The 13350-nt window shown below is 36.9% G+C and overlaps 1 long non-coding RNA gene across 2 annotated transcripts; it reads left to right on the forward strand.

Moving 5' to 3' along the window:
• Positions 1-196: 196 nt before the first annotated feature.
• On the forward strand, positions 197-12523 carry LOC307172374. Of its 2 annotated transcripts, none has more exons than XR_013823700.1 (6): positions 197-427; positions 6876-6940; positions 7033-7108; positions 7348-7543; positions 10915-11078; positions 11911-12523. It is a non-coding gene; the product is annotated as an uncharacterized lncRNA (long non-coding RNA). The 2 variants fall into 2 exon arrangements; XR_013823701.1 differs by lacking the exon at positions 197-427 and adding an exon at positions 3827-3925.
• Positions 12524-13350: the final 827 nt, after the last annotated feature.

The following is a 13350-nucleotide window of genomic DNA, read 5'->3' on the forward strand; positions in this document are numbered from 1 at the left end:
ATACAATAAAGTTCTGATGCAAAAACATGTAATGAGATTTTAATATATTTATGACTAGGTGGGTTTCCCTGATGTTACCAGTAGTGAACGGCAGGTGTCAGTGCAGGCCATAGAGACCAAAGTGTTTATCCAGATCATGAAAAGAACCGGTTCAAAAGATTCGTTCTTTTGAACCGGTTCTTTTAGTGATCTGGTTCGCTCGCGAACCGAACATCACCAAAGCTTGTTGCTGAGATGGTTTAGCTATAAACAGTTGCAGCTATTATATTCTTCCAGAAAGCATGTGTTTTATTGACATGGCCTACTCACAAGGGCTGCACAGCGTCTTTTTAAAGGGCATATAACCATTTTACAGCACATTTGACCTGGTCAAACCACCTTAAAAGTCATAATAAATGTATGGGGCCTCCTTCAAACAATAACTTTGGTAAGTAAACAGAATCTTTCTAACATTTGGTTTATGACAGTGTTTCCCTAGTTTTATTGCACAAGCAATAAACACCTAGTATTTTGGTGGAAACTACGGGCAGCACATTATCATTTCTCACTCCGTCTCATTTTGTCTGAATCTGAGGCTGAACCATGCAGATCCATGAGACAGACTTGAACTCAGTAATATAATCCGCTCTAAGCCTGTCATAACATATGGCTCCATGCAGGATCTGGATAGTTTATGGCCTGCAGGTATGCTTTTCTCACACAGGTGTTGTGAGAAGAGGTTGCAGGCGTGCACCAATAACTCATTACAGCAGACACAGAGTTATGGCAACCGAAGTGATATGATATGAATCTGGATGGATTGACTTTCAGGTTTACTGAAATCGCCCAAATGCTGTCTGTGTTCATGGTAACACTTAAAATGTAGCACTTTGTGTCTGTAACAGATGCAGCCATGTATGTGAACAAAAACATGTGATTTTATGCATAAAATAGAACTTATAGCTAATTTGCATAGTACTTTGAAGATTTTATAATGCATTATGTAGCCTACGGTATATTCTGCACTGCATTTTATAACTGAAATCAAGAGAGTATCGTGTGTCTGGAATGGATAGATCTCACGAAAAGAAAATGTTGAACATTTTTGGACCATATTTTTGAAATTATTTTAATGACAATTACACACATCTGTTATGCAAAACAAAAAAATCCTATAATATGGGCTATTATTAAAAATTTAGTTTTTGTACTACATTTATACATATTAATACAAATTATTTTTATTTGTATTACAGTATTTTTTCCGTAATGATGTAGTGGATATGAGCATCATGAAGAATAATGCAAATAATACACACACACACACACACACACACACACATTCTTGTACATCTATCTTTATGAGGACATTCATTGACACAATGCAATCTCTAGCCGCTTACCCTAACCTTACCCATCACAACTAAGTGCCTAACCCGACCCCTGACTCTAAACCAACCCTTAACCTCATTATAACCTTATCCCTAAAACCAAGTCTTGACCCTCAAACGGGCCTTTAAAGGCTCTCAGAAACTGAGGACCGGCCAAAATGTCCTCACTTTACTCTCTTTGTCCTCATTCCAATGGTCTAAAACTCAAACTGGTCCTCACAAAGATAGTTGTACAAGTACACGCACACACACACATAAAGCCTCAATGGTAAAATGTTTGAATGCATCGAGGTAATGAGAATTTGGGGGTTAAATGTGCTTAATTGTCATGAACATAATGTAATGCATGCAAAAAAAGGACAACGTTTTTGTCTATGCAATGTCATCATCAGCATCATCATCATCATCATCATCATCATCATTTGTGTTTGCCTACGACAGTCATTGTATGTATTAATGCACCACTATTGTAAAGCATCCTTGAGCTCTGAAAAGGCTTAAATGAAATGTATTATTATTAAAAATAAGCTTTTTGTTTATGCAAAATATTGCATTTATTGCAATCTATGCATTTGTTATTTTTCTTTTTGATTTTACATGAAACAGGCATGCATTTTCTTCTCTTTCAGTCTAGAGTTTGTTGACGTCTCAGTCTTTTGTGAGGTAAGGCATCACCATGAGTGAAATTATAAGACAACCATATAATAAAACACATACCAGCTCAGCCCAGACTTTAGTCATCCGCACATAAAGCAGACAGACATGCCTGTTAGCACCTGTGGGTGACAGCGGCTCGTGACTCATCTGAGCAGGCAACAGGTCCATCTGGAAGATCACCGCACAAACACATGCATATGCCTTTTACCTCACAAACACACAGCCGCCTGAGGCCAGGTGTAGTTTCCCATGATACAGAGACACACACAGACACAAATACAATTACTACGGTGAACAAATGTTAGCTGTGACCGAGGGAAGTGTTGACCTCCTCACCTGAGCTTCTTCTCTGATGTGGCACAATTGGCCATTTGTTATCGTTTGATGTCTGAGTGAAAGGCAACTGGACTATACTCTTTAGTGGCTTTCCTTTCAAATAAGCTGTAGCTGTGATTTTTTCAGGGAATAGATGAACGTGGGAAGAAAATATGTTGGTTATTTATGCAGCCTAGCCTGCAGGCCACAGGAGACGCTTCCTGAGAAACTCTCAGCTCTACTTTTTTGCTTGTTCATAGATTTCAAGAGATTACCGGCACTTTCATCCTCCCCATATAATATACAAGCATAATGCTTACAGAAATTTTAGAAGTGTGGGGAAATTAAAATAGCCTGGAGGTGCTTATGCATATACTTTCCCATGAATCAAAAATAAATTGAGATTTTCATATTAAAAGAAAGAAAATTACAAGAGGGAAAATTGGTTCTGAGAATGAATTTTGAGCCAATTTTAACATTATTACATGGACTAAAGGCCCGTTCACACCAAGAACCATAACTATATTACCAACATGATAACATTCTGTTTATTACAAGCACATGTGGCAGTTTTGTTCAAACTCTTAAAGCAGGATAGATTCTGATTGATCAGCTGGAAAAGATCATTTGGAAAGCGATGCCATATAGTTTCTCTTTTCCGTTATTGTCATAGTTGTGGTGTGGACTTTTGGGATTTTTAGTACTCTATTTTTATTGTTAAAGTTATCGTCCTTGGTGCAAATGAGCCCTAAGTTATTTACATAAATGGAGAGGAAGTTATAGACTGAAGAACAACTTGCGAAAGTGCGAATTTGCACAAACATGTCCTGGAGAAAAAAACTCTTCTGAAGCCTCAGCTTCTCTGGAAAATGTGACCTAGTTTACGTGCAAGGGAGCCGACAACGTTTCAAATTGATTTCTCTGTATGTTATTAGTCAATTTTTCTCTTATGGACGTCAGGCTCAGGGTGACGCTTGAAGGGAAGTGAATGGGAATCATGGGAGGCTAGCTTTTTCCCCATGACACTCATTCACAAATCAATATTGATTTTGTTATTTGTGCATTGCCCATACACATGAATATTGATGTGCTCTTATACTTACATGCACGCATAGACCTGAAACATGTGAAACATGTCTGTTAACTAAAACTATAATTAAATCTAATACTATAAAAAATAAGTTTCAGTCATTAAAATAAAGCTGGAATAAAATTAAATTATATTAGATGGAAAAACTCAAACCTAGAAACTGAAATAGGCTAAATAATTTTGAGTTGAAGTACTAAAATGACTAAAACAAAAGTAAATTATTAAACATTTAAAATACAATAGTATATAAATAATACTGTAACGTGTACACGTGCTTAAAGCTATGAGAGTTTGTGCATTGTGAATTGTTGCATTCTCTGAATTACCTGAAGGGGTGCTATAGTGAGATTGAAATTAAATTCTCTTCTTCTATCTGTTTTCTTTTACTGGTCATAGCAGAACAACAGTAGAGCAGGATAATCTTACTGATGGCATTTGCATTTTTGTGCAAAGCATGTTTAAGGCCTTACATGTCAGCATTGTTAGTGTGCAGGTACAGGAATTGTTGCATGTGTTAAAGTTTGTTGTGTGTTTGTTTATTGTATTTCAGGATGAGAGTGTGTTTTTGACCCTTCTCCCCACTGCTTCAAATCCACGCTGGTGTCCATTTACTGTTTCTACAGCTGTTTGGGATGTTGTCTTTACTTTGCACCCGTGCTGCTAATATAGCTTCAAATCCCCTTCCCCCTGTTTCCTACAATCCTCTAAGAGTCAAAATGAGATCTAGTACAGCATGAGTCTCACTATAGTGACAAGACTAGTGGCCATTTCTAGAACACCAAAGGAAGAGGATAAAGGACAGGAAAAAACTGAAAAATAATCCCAAACCAGTGACAGAAATAAACTTTCCCCCTTAAATTGATTCCAGGGGCATTTTATTACCATTATAAGAGCACATTTTGCTAGCCTTTTTAAATGTATGTGTAATTTTTCATATAAATTCCTTCATTCCTTCATTTATTTATAAATGCAGTTTATAATAAGACACTATAGTGCTGATACCAATCAAATCTTCACTGCCATTCATAAATCCTCTCCCGTGGCCTCATAGGATAGTAAAATGTCCATTGTATGGTTACTTCAGAATATGGCCGGAAGCATTAGGTCATCTAGGGACTTGTTGCTTACTCTTTTATAAATACTGTGAATTCAGACATACTTCTCTTGTCACATACAGTTTTTCACCTACTTTATAGCAGGGACGTATGCGATTCTGGATGCAGCCATTGATTTACTCATTCAACTGATTCGTTCGATTGAGAATCATTTAGGAATGAGGCAAGTTATGAATAGTTTATGGAATCATTGACTGAAAAACGCTGAACGAAAAGCACCTTTTTGTTGATTGGAGATGCATCTAGTGCGGCTTTATTTGCATTTTTTTATTTTTTATTTGGACAAAATAGGGCAAAACATTCTAAAAGTACGTCATTTAATATAAACTTTAACATTATTTACCATTGGATAAAGCTATATATAAAATAGTGATGATCCTAAAAGGAGGACAATGGCTTGGCATTGGATATGGCATTTGCAAACCAGACTGTCCAACCTAAAACGTGTCGGATGGCCATCCTAGACAGGACTGAAAGACTTCTTTATGCTTATATACACCGTACTTGGCAGTGCCTGGCGCTGCACGGCCTTAAACAGAGGGAAGATCTCAACTATCTGCCTCTATTTTCACCTACCGTGATCTGCTCAGGGTCAAACATGCCCTCCTGTCCGGCCTGTCAGCAACAAGTCATTACAAACAGAGTTCCTCATGACATTCCTCTGGACATAAGCTCCCATGTGTCTGTTTGAGGAGCCAGCCTGTGCGTGTTTGCTAACTCAGCAGTGAATTAGGGTTACTTTGATATGAAAATCACCTTAGGATGTTTATTTAAAAAAGTTAGACGACAGTTCACATCTGATATACTCACTAGAAATCGCCATAATTAGCCCTTTATGTCCAGGTGTCTGACAAAGCCCCCGCTCAGCGCCTCAGGTGTCAGCAGCCTGTTGTTTGTGTCGTAGATTGAGATAACAGGTCTTTTTTTCAATGTGGCTGGTATGATTGACTTAAAGCTTTTAAGTGTTTGTGGTGTTTTCCCCCACAAGGTAACTGACCCTGAAGTAATACACACAGAGCTCAGTTTAGCTGTTCAAAGAGGGCTCATTTTACTTGAATAACCCTTAGAGACCAAATGCATTCCTAAATATGTACTCTCTTTTTCGCTAACAACATAAATTCGAACAATCATACCTCAAATGTGACATTTGAAGCTGTTGAATTCTTTAAAAACATAAAACGGAGGGACGTACTTCTGTGTCAAGCCAGGGTTAAATACAAGGATGTAAATGTATGTGCTTGAACAGTTTTTATGGCCTACCTTATATAGAAACTACATTAGAAAAAAACAACATCTTGGAAATTCACGTTTGAAGTATAGCTGTAACTTATGTTGTAGATTAAAACAAAACCTGAAGGTGTCTTCAAGAAGTAATGTTAACCTCAGAAATGGGCCAGACATCACGATTATAAATTAGCTCTATAATATTTCTCAGTGAACTGGTATGGGGGTTTTGCCTACAAATGTAGGTATTCTGTAAACCGGGTCACTTCTGGTTCAGGTCTTTAGAGCCTTTTTACTCCAGATACCTCAAAGGAGCGAGCAAAGATCAGCATTACCAATGTCCGGCACATGTAGAGTGATATCTAAAAGTGTATTTTTGTATTATTTTTCAGCAAAGTTCTAAATCTACATGTCTATGAATGACTGTAATGCAGGTTAAAGCTATTTAAACTAAAAGAGTAGAAGAAAAAAATGAACTTAACTGCAGGAACAGGATCTAGAAGTACCATGGCTTTACCATATTTTTTGTAAGTTTTTTGTTTTGTTTTTTGTTGCCAATCTGGCTCCTATGAAATTTTTTCCGATTTTAACCTGCTGTTTATGTCATTTTAAACCCACAATATGTTACATAATTATTATTAATATTATTGTTATTAATAATTATAATTAATAACGACTTTGCTACAATAGGCCTGTGATGGTTCTCTCAGACATACACAATCATGTACATATTTCCATATAGATTATTGCCTAAGGTGTGTCGTGCAAACGATGGGTTTTTGTGAAACTAATTTCTAAAATATGAAAAAAAGCAAAGCCTCATTTCTCTACAGGATATTGGTTGTAATGAATTCTTACTCGGACTGCTAATGAATTCCTGCAAGCTTGTTGCCTAGTGCCTATATAGGCTGGATTCAAAGAACAATGTTTATATTAAACTCTATATTTAAATGCAAGCATGCATTGACCAAGTGTGATTTTTAAAATGATGTTTCTTAATAGTAAGCGCAATTATCATGCATGGTATGTACCTTCATTATGGAGCATGTGATGTCTTAAAATACATTGGCAGATCACTAAGCTGATGTCTATCTCATTATACAGGGCAAATGGGCCACATATTGAAGAGCAAGTCTCCTGTTTCGCCCTGTAGCTGCCACAGTTGAAAGGTAAAATCTCATTCATCATGGCCTAAATGGCACCATGACTCCATTATACAATCATAAACATGTTCTGATTGTGATAACGCGTGTTGCTCTAGCTGTCTGCCATCAGGGGGTTTGTTTGAAGCTCTGCGCTGTGGCGGAGGGACGTACTTCTGTGTCACGCTGACCAAGGTTAAATACAGAACCGCTCACCCCAAAAACTGTGGGCGAGGTCACACCCCAACGAGTCTTTGATGCGTCTTTCTCATTTGAGCGCTACAGACGCTGCGAGTGCAAGCAGGGACACACATGTGCACACAAACAAACACAGATGGTCTTTTCCCTTGGAAAACATATGGACTTTTTCCAGGTCTTGGAGCTAAACTGGCTAATTCCCCCTATCTCCTGTCTATCTGATTTAACCTTTCCAGAAGTACCTGATCCCCGGAGAAAAACCCTTAAAGCTCAGCGTGACCGGCCTCTAGACTGTGGGAACTGCACTGTTGACTCTTACCCCATAAAACTGCTCCCAATTACAGAGAGAAGGACAACCAGATGTAAATTAGACGGAAGTCCAGCTGCCCATCACTGCCCAGTGCTTTATAATCAAACTCAGCAGACTTTGAGGTCAGTAGGAACGGGCGATAGCATTTATTTTCTTTTTGATCCCATTCCATGTACTATGAAGGCTGACATCGCTTTATATCATATATTGATAAAGTGTTGATACCTATTTTAAATTTAAAGTTTAATGATTTTGAAAATCGGAAATTAAATCCAATTAAAATAAAATAAAAAACATTAAGAATATAAATTGATTATTGTAATATTGTAATGGAATCTTTTTTAACAATAATTATAGATCATGGTCAGTCCTTTAAATTCATATCATTAGATTTAACTTTGAAGCTTGATATGCACAAATTGCCATGCTAAATAATTAAAAGCATTAGTAAAAGAACCTCACAATTCTTTCTGTTTAACAGTATCTTAAGTACACTATCTGTTTTTTTTTTTGTGAAAGAAATTAGTACTTTTATTCATTAAGTACACATTAAATTGATCAAAACATTTATAGTGTTGCAAAATATTTTTATCTCAAATAAAGGCTGTTCTTTTGAACTTTGAACAGGATATTTATTAGAATAATTTCTGAAGGATCATGTGACACTGAAGACTGGAGTAATGGCTGGGATGTTTGGGATTTGGGACATTTTTGACCGACAACAACGCTCGTTATGTGATTATTAATTGTTAACCGACAAAATTATGTTAAATTACAATTTAATTAGAATGGATACGTGTCTGTGACCCATTATAAATAAATTAGTTTTGTTCAGTTTTGCATGCGCAAATAGCAGCTTAAAGGGTTAGTTTACCCAAAAATGAAAATTCTGTCAGTAATTATTCACCCTCATGTTGTTCCAACCCCGTAAGACTTTCGTTCATCTCCGAAACACAAATTAAGATATTTTTGATGAAATCTGAGAGCTGGCTCACTCCTTCATAGGCTTCTATGTAATCGATATCTGCCGGACCAGAAAAGTTAGTAAAGACATTGTTAAAATAGTCAAGTGAGCCTACGTTCTGATGTACAACGATTCTGATTTGACTTTTCTAACTTTAGTTAGTGTGTAATGTTGCTGTTTGAGCATAAACAACATCTGCAAAGTTACGACACTCAAAGTTCAAAGCAAAGGGAGATATTTGCGTTTAAAGAAATCACTTTTTAAGGACTACAACAAACGGCTGGTAGAGACTACACCACATTCCTCCCGGGTTAGTGACATCACCAACCTTAGAATTGACATAAACCCCGCCCCCTGAACACGATTTATAGATTATCATGACAGAATATGCTAATCAATGACTAGAAGATAACTACACATCAGCTTTAATTCATCAACTAACCATTCAGAAATGTCCTGTTGCTTCTACATGTTGTCACTTCTTCTTGAGTCTCTCCATCATTGTCTGACTCCGGTTTGAACATAAAAGGCTAAAAGTTGTTGAAATTTTCTGTGCATGTGTGTGTGAGTGCAAGCTGTTGAAGCTCCGCCCCCTGTGCCGGGAGCAGCAGCTCATTTGCATTTAAAGGGACAGACACAAAAATGGTGCGTTTTTGCTCACCCTCAAAAAGTGACAATTTTAACATGCTATATAAAAATATCTGTGGGGTATTTTGAGCTAAAACTTCACACACACACTCTGGGGACATTAAAGACTTATTTTACATCTTGTGAAAAGGGCATTATACCAGCCCTTTAAGTTTTTCCCGCTATTATAATGAGACAAAATCATTTGGCATTGTGTTGTGGAATTTGTGTTGATTTGTGTCGTGGGAGTCTCACTACTACAGTCCAGTTTCAGTAATATGCGTGTCCTGGAAATGAGAATCATCAGGTGCCGCTTCACTCGATGTCTCCTCGTGGAAAGGTGAAATAGGCTCTTTTTCTCCTTCTCGTTTAAGCGTTATATTGAACTTTAACACTCTCCATTGTCACCGCATGTTAATGAACTCTCACGCACAAAGAAAATGACAGCGTAGGCTACATCATGATTTACACATACACATACATTAATCAAACCAATAAGTTTGAAAACAGCCATGCAGCATTGGTGAGACATGTAAATGATGCCTCGGCCCTCAGGCCCTCGTGACTGCACTACTGGCCTGAAAGCTCTTTTACCAAGATGCCTTTTGAATCACCATCATTATACATGAAACATTTGCACATATGTTTTGAGGAAAAAAGCAAACCTGACTTGAAACAGTTTGGAAAAGAAGAAGGCATGGCATTTGAAATAATGTGTTCATGGTTCAGTACACTTGAAAACGTATGTTACATTGAACATGGCACAGCTGTTGGCCTGATGTTCCTCCTGGTTTGCCTCAGTGTAATTCGATCACTTCACTGGAGTCTCTAAATCCCCACCGCCGGCAGTGCTCGATCATAGACCTGCACGTTCATCTGCCTGGTAGCAGAGATCATTCATTTTTTACAATCAGGCATCATATTGATTTACACAAAACATGGATCACAGTAATGTGATGGATTTATTTGTAATGAAATTTCCTTGTTAATTTGCATGGAGAGCTTATACACAAACTTTAACAAGATGGCAGTGGGTCGCTTGTACAGAGACGTTAAGCATCACGTTACTGTCGAGACCTTTTACCCTCAATAACATGAGAGTGTGTATCTTACTCACTGTAGACTCTCCAACACGGCTTTGCTCTCGTCCAGATTCACACAGCGCGAAACTCTCCAAACTTATGCTAACACCATTAATGCTTTTGTTTGTCCTTTTGGTGTTTGTTATTCTGCAGCATGTTGTAAATGTGTCTTTTTGAGTAACATTTGTAGAAATATATATTTATCGATGATATAAATATTAATAATATTAAAATGAAAATAGAATTAATTATAATTATTATATTATTATTATTATATTATTAATAAAATATACTATTATTTAGTCAATGTCAGATTTAATAAATACATCTGAGATAGATAGATAGATAGATAGATAGATAGATAGATAGATAGATAGATAGATTGATAGATTGATAGATTGATTGATTGATTTGACATTTGGAGCTGTAAACCTTAAAATATAAAAAAAAAAAACTTTTGTCAGGTTTATATGTAAATAAAAAAATACATATATCTCATGTAAGTATATAAGTTTCATATATGTATTTTCTAATACATAGAAAAATTTGATACCAGCAAAATAAAATGAATGAACGAATGAATTTTTATTCACATATTTTATTATAAATATTCTAACGAGGTGAGCTGCAAAACTTAAAATAGAAAAAAAAAAGGCCAACTTCTGTCATGTTTTCCTGTGATTTTCCACCAAACACTTTCTGACCTTCATTCTCAGGTCCTGATGTCAGGAGGTCATAAAAAGAGTCGTAATTCACATGCCATGTTCCCACAGAGCCTCCCTCTCTCTCTCTCTCTCTCTCTCTCTCTCTGACCCCACAGAAGGGAGGTTACGCCTGAGAGACTGAAGTGAAAAGGCCTGTCCTCTGATTTATGACCTTCTGCTGCCATCGGATCTTCTCCTGCACCGAGATGGTTTTTGTGAAGCACCGAAACAGACCCTCCCAGAAACCCCCAAGAGTTTTAGGTTTCCAAAGCCCATCGCAGTAAGTTGTGAAGCTTTCACACACGTGCAACGATTGCCATGATTTTGGGAACTTAATTTAACACTGATGAACAATTTGAACATGGCCGTTTTAAATTAGAAGATTTTAGGTTAAAATACACTACTGTTATCAAAGATTTTAAATAAATGCTGTTCTTTTGAACTTTGTATTCATCAAAGAATCTTGAAAAACATTTTTTTTACAGTTTCTACAAAAATATGAAGCAGCACAACTGTTTTCAACATTGATAATGATAATGTTGAGCATCAAATCATCATATCAGAATGATTTCTGTAGGATCATGTGACACTGAAGACTGGAGTAATGATGCTGAAAATTCAGCTTTGATCACAGGAATAAATTACATTTTAAAATATATCCACATAGAAACCAGCTATTTTCAAATGGTAATAATATTTCACAATATTTTTGTTTTTACTATATATTTGATTAAATAAATGCAAGCTTGGTGAACATAAGAGACCTCTTTCAAAATACATTTTAAAATCTTACCAATCCCACATTTTTAAATGGTAGTGCATATATGAAAAGAAAGCAGTGCCATTTATTTAGTTCTTATGAAAGTCTGTGGAAAGTCAATACTATAATGTGTCGAATGCAATATAAAAAGATAAATGTCACTTGTGGTTCCTGTCTGAGGATGTTTTCTCTATAAAACGCCTATTTTTAGGTTCAAACTGTGTTTCTTTGGCAGGTGCATGTCTGTATTTCTTCCTGTTGTAATTCTGTGCTCTGTTTGGCTTAGTTATTTTACTCCTCCATCCTTCCTCCACAACACCATCATGCATTATTTTCATCTGGATTATTTTAGTTGTCTTCCGCTGAAGTCCGACTGCAGTCGTCGTCATGTCGTGTGGTGTTTATGCCGAAGGAGAGACGGATCATTCTGGCCCGTTCTCCGTCCTGACTCATGCACGGCACTGGCAGATTGGAGCTGCTGGCCCAGAAGAATTAGGCCAGATTTGCCACACTTCACAACCCCAGCCGGGCCTGATGCACATTCCCTCCAAATGCACGAGGGCGATTGTGAACAGAGTCTCATTATACCACCGTGGCACAATGCGAGTGGAAATCTTGGCACGCTCCTTCCTTACAAACCCAAAAGCCTTTTCAGACAGAGTTCAGATGTGTGTAGTGCTCTTCGTCTGATGAATGCTTTGTAGGCTTCTCAGACTGTGTAATTGTGCTTTTACAGTGCTTACAAGACCACCCACGACACCACAGCATCAAGACTCAAACCTAAACTTACCCAAAACCTGATCACTGTTCTTCTGCTGCATGCACTGCACAGGTGTACAATCTACATTTTCATCTCCTTTAGTTTACTGAGGGAAACGCATTTCTTCTGCTTTTAAACACGCAACACGAATGTGTGTCAGCTGTGTGCAAAGCATTACTTTTTCATCAGGACGTTTTTCATCCTACAGGCGTATTTGAGCAAAACAAACTTTGTGAATTTGCAAGATAAACATGGGAAGTTTTGTACTCTTTATTGTAATTATTTCATTTTATTTTTAATATAGAAGTACAGATAACATTATTTTTCTCCATCTTTTTCTAGTTTTTTTTTTGCATTTGCATTTGCATATAAAATCATTAAAATTAAGCAATAATTTATGCTTTAGTTGACGCCACAAGTCAGTATGTTTTCAATTTGTATATATTTTAATATTTTGCAATAAACACCAAATATATTGTTACTTACACAATTATATAAAATAGTCTTATATTGTACTAATAGATTGATGGATTGATAGACTGACAGATATATAGATATAGACAGACAGATAGACAGATATATAGATAGATAGACAGATATATAGATATAGATAGATAGACAGACAGATATATAGATGGATAGACAGAAAGATATATAAGATAGATAGACATACAGATATATAGATATAGATAGACAGATATACAAAGTTCTGGTATGAAACTCTAGATGGCGCAGGCTAATAGATCCTTTAACTCACCTGTTCATAATCACATCTCTATCTATAGGGCGCAGCTGATTGGTTCCTGCCGTATCAGTAGCCAATGAGCTCTCTGCTCAACCTTCAAATACTTGGGTAGCATTTGCCTTAGCAGTGCAGCGCGCTTTCAGAAACCCTCCACCTTCCCCAGCTCCACCTGTACCTCGACAGACAGACAGACAGACAGACAGACAGACAGACAGACAGTATAAAAAGAAGCGTTGAGTCAATCTGTTGTGGCTAAAATGCACCGCTGACATCACACACTTAGAGAT

This window comes from Squalius cephalus, assembly GCF_949319135.1.
Source record: "Squalius cephalus genome assembly, chromosome: 15".
Classification (NCBI taxonomy): domain Eukaryota; kingdom Metazoa; phylum Chordata; class Actinopteri; order Cypriniformes; family Leuciscidae; genus Squalius; species Squalius cephalus.